Here is a 4368-nt window from a genome sequence, read left to right as displayed (position 1 = left end):
GTCAGACTCTGGTTCTGGGTCAGACTCTGGTTCTGGGTCAGACTCTGGTTCTGGGTCAGACTCTGGTTCTGGGTCAGATTCCGACATCTTTTAATTAAATTGTAAATAAAATGTTTCTACAAGCTAGAAAACCTAACCCTCCCTCTCTCAAACCGGAGTGGACCGGTCTGGAAGTGGGAGGGGGGCGGAGCTTGAAGCATCTCAAAGGAACAGCCTCAAAACGAGCTGCTTTGAGACCCATCAGAAACGKGGAGAAGTTAGAAAAGCTTCACTTTATAAAGACTCAACTGAAGGATTTAAAAGAATTACGCCCTGCAGACTCCGCCTTCGTCCCGGCGGGGGGCGGAGCCTGCTGAGGGACAGGAAGACAGAAATGATCCAATCCGGCAACAGACTTGAGAGAACTGTTTATTATGAATATGGCAGCTGGAAGGTGAGCAGAGAGGGTTATAAAAAGACAACATGTGAGCCGTCCTGGATGAGAACCTAAAGTCAACGTAGAAAAACATTTGAATGATTTATACATTTTGGATTTGCAGCGTTACGGTGAAAACTGAAGTAAACAAAGATGTGTCTAACTAAAGAGGCACTCAGTTAGCATCAGTCATGAGGTCTGACCCTTCAGCAAGGGAAACCAAGTCAAACAGAACAAACAGAAATGTACCATAGTTTTCTCTTTTTAATACTTTAATTTGTTGGTATTTAGAGTTTTATAACACTGTTAACACTGATAATAAGAGATTCCCTCTCTCCCGTATTTCAGCTACTTGGCACCAAGTTCCTCATAAAAGAATCTGTTGAATTGTACAAGAAATAGTTAAAAACACAGACAGCTTCTTCACAGATAAATGAAGTGATTTTTCAATATTTCATTTTTCAAACACCACAGATTGGACAGCAGCTGAGATTCAGGGGCTTTAAAATCACCAGCGAACGCTTCGTTTGTCCACAGAAAACACAGAAAACACAGAAACAGCTGAAACCAGCTGTTTTACTTACATGTGGGTGTATTTCCTGGTTAGTTACCCCGCCCCCCCACACCCACCTGTTTGTGCCCTTCAGCTAGCTGCTAACCGCTAACTGCTAGCCACAATCCAGCTCATCCCTGCTGTTCAGTAAACCCAAAGGTAAAAAATGTTAAAATCCTGAGGAGCGCAGAAAGAAAAAGCTCCTAAAATCTAACATTTAACCGTAAACAACCTGCAGACTGGCCCCGCCCCCTCCCTCCCCCCGTCACATTCTGGTTGGGACTTTTTTGTATTTTTTGACTTTTTTTTTTTAAAACTTCAGTGTCAGTAACAAGACGAGGACTTTTCACAGAAAGCACAGACACTACAGGTTGGGTTTTCCTGATGTTGGGGGCGGGGCCAGAGGCCTCCTTATTGCCCCGCCCCCTCGTAGATTCAACAGACCGTAAAAAAAACAACAAAAACAAAACAAAAAAAACAGGATGAGGGTCGAGGAAACACAGACAAAGTTACTAAACATGCAGTTCAGTTTTCAAAACACCTAGAAAAATAGATTTATAGTGAGAAATATTTTTTCTTCTTTAAATTTCTTTAGAAATTGTTAAAACTGTTTTTTTTTAATTCTGAAAGATTCTTTTGATTTTTTTCTCTCTTCTTTAACTTAGTTTGTCCCGTGAGAGAAACGAACGCAGGAAGTCAACAAGTTTGKTGGGAACCATCGAAATACACCCAACGCACAGAAGAAACCCCGAGGAACTCTGGGAAACCGTTCACGGCTCGGACCGTCGGGTCGCAGCTGAGCCAGATGTTTCTGCACAGCTGCCTGACTGCAGCTCAGGAAGACCTGGTCTGTGCAGGAACACCTGGAAACATCTGGACCCAGATGTTTCTGCACAGCTGCCTGACTGGACCAGGACTCCTCGGTGCAGGAACATCTGGAAACATCTGGAGTCCCAGAGCTCCTGGCAGCTGAAACATGGCTCCATAAATGTTTTGAGCTAGTTAAATAATCTTTTCCTGTCAGAGAAAAGAGTTAAAGAGGTTTGAAGAAGACTACACAACAGCAAAAAGCAACAGCGGAGTGAAAGAGAGAAGAACAGAAAATAAAAACGCAGATTTACAGACAGAAGAAAGAAAGCAGCAAAAAGGTGGACTTTACAAATTCTCCTTTTTTTTTGTTTGTTTGTTTTTTGCTTTGCAAAGGCCACCAAACACGAAACTCCACAACCTCCACTGGATTCACTAAGACTGCAGGGAAACAGGAAGAGGAGGAGGAGGAGGAGGTGCATCTCTCTGACTCCGCCCCCTCTCCTTCCACACTAGAGATAGAGCACAGAGAAGACAAAGGACAAGAACAGCTACAGGAGCTCAGAATATACTGCATATAGTCAACACACACAGAGAGAAGTCGCCATGAAAGACTCTGACAGCAGAGACACGAAACACATCGGAAACACGACTTTACGGCTTAATTACACAGAGTACTAAAGATGACGTGATGTAACGACCAGGCTGTCCTCTCYGACAGTTTATACCTCCGAATTATCACTCCTTGTTTTTCAGTTGGTTTTTACCAAAACAAAACGAGAAACAAAAGTTACAAATGAACAAGAATCACAGTGTTTCCAAACACCAAAACTGTTCATTTTTCTGAGTTTTTTTTTTCAGAGGCTGGGAGGAAAAACACAACGAGGGCAACGACAGAGACAAAACTTTTAAAGGAATGAGGATTTTTTTTCTTGTTTATCAAAAGCAGTCTGACTTTTCCTGGTGAAGTCATTTGATTGTTTGTCAGATTGATTGAAAATGCATGTCTTTGTTACAATCTCCTTGTTGATATGTGTGTTGTTGTTGTTGTAAATCACAGGTTCTGGTGATGAGGAGATGGAAGAGAGTGGATTGTTGAGGAAAATCTTGAGGAGGTGATTCTGGTTCAGGAAGAAGAGGAGGAGGAGGAGGAGGGAAACAGGAGCCACTCGAGCTTTGTCACATTCACTTGTGAAGTTTAGCCTCAGTTTTACTGAGAGTTCACAGGAGGAGTTTAAAGGAGCTGCAGCAGCTGGTCCTGTCGGTCCGATCAGACCTTCAACACGAGGAGGTCCTGCAGCTGGTGATGATGATGATGACTTCCTGAAGAACTAAAGAAAAGTTTCCTCCTCTGAAGCAGAACAATCATCAGTGTGTCATCAAGCTGGGGCTTCAGTCTCAGCACCCACATCAGCCCGCTGAATCAGGGTTACTGACAGTTAGCACCAGGAGTCTGTGGGACCACCAGACACAACACGGCAAAGAGCAGGGGGGCTGGGGCCGACCCGATCCAACATCTGCAGAAAAAACTCTACGTTTACAGAAAGAAGAGACAAAGAAACGTCCACAGGTTTGTCTCCTGGACTCAGCAGCTAAAGGCTTCAGCACACATTCAGCTRCTTCATCAACCTGAAAGAGGCGGAGCTACCACTTTGTTTTTATAGCTTTAAGAGTTTTAAAGCTTGGTTATTTAACTCCAGCCTCTGTTTAATTGGAGCTCATTTTAACTTTTAAGATCTTTTATTACTTTTAGCTACAGTTTGGCTGATTTGGCTTTTAGCTACTGTTTTGCTACCTTTTGTTTTTTGCTACAATTTTGCTAGATTTAGCCTCTAGTTAATGTTTTGCTGAAATAACCTTCTAGCTATGGTTTAGCTAAGCTTAACTTTCAGCTACTGTTTGGATAATTTCAGCTTTTGCTCAGTTGAACTCAGCTATGAAAAGCTAATATTAGCCAGTAGATACTTTTTTGCTGGTTTGAAATTTTAGCAACTTTTTAACTAATTTTAGCTTGTCACTGTTCAGGTCAAGTTTGCATTTGCTTGTTTTAGCTGTTTCCATTGTTTTAACTTCAACAATTCAGGTAAAAATTAGACGTTAGTTATTCATCTGTTATTCAGCAGTTATTCAGCTGTTTTTCAGCTGGTATTCCGCAGGTATTTGGCTTTTATTCAGCAGTTATTCAGCAAGTTTTTGGCTGTTATTCAGCAATTATTCAGCAAGTTTTTGGCTGTTATTCAGCAATTATTCAGCAGGTTTTTGGCTGTTATTCAGCTGTCATTCAGAAATTATTCAGCTGTTTTTCAGCAATCAGCAGTTTTTCAATAGTTATTCAGCAGGTTTTAGCTGTTATTCAGCAAGTTTTTGGCTGTTATTCAGCAATTATTCAGCAGGTTTTTGGCTGTTATTCAGCTGTTTTTCAGCAATCAGCAGTTTTTCAATAGTTATTCAGTAGGTTTTTAGCTGTTATTCAGCAAGTTTTTGGCTGTTATTCAACTGTTATTCAGAAATAATTCAGCTGTTTTCCAGCAGTTATTCAGCTGTTTTTCAACAATTATTCTGCTCCTCCTACAATGCTGTTATTGCAAGTATG

This window comes from Austrofundulus limnaeus, unplaced genomic scaffold (genome assembly GCF_001266775.1).
Source record: "Austrofundulus limnaeus strain Quisiro unplaced genomic scaffold, Austrofundulus_limnaeus-1.0 Scaffold976, whole genome shotgun sequence".
NCBI lineage: Eukaryota > Metazoa > Chordata > Actinopteri > Cyprinodontiformes > Rivulidae > Austrofundulus > Austrofundulus limnaeus.
This window is presented reverse-complemented; position numbering follows the sequence as displayed.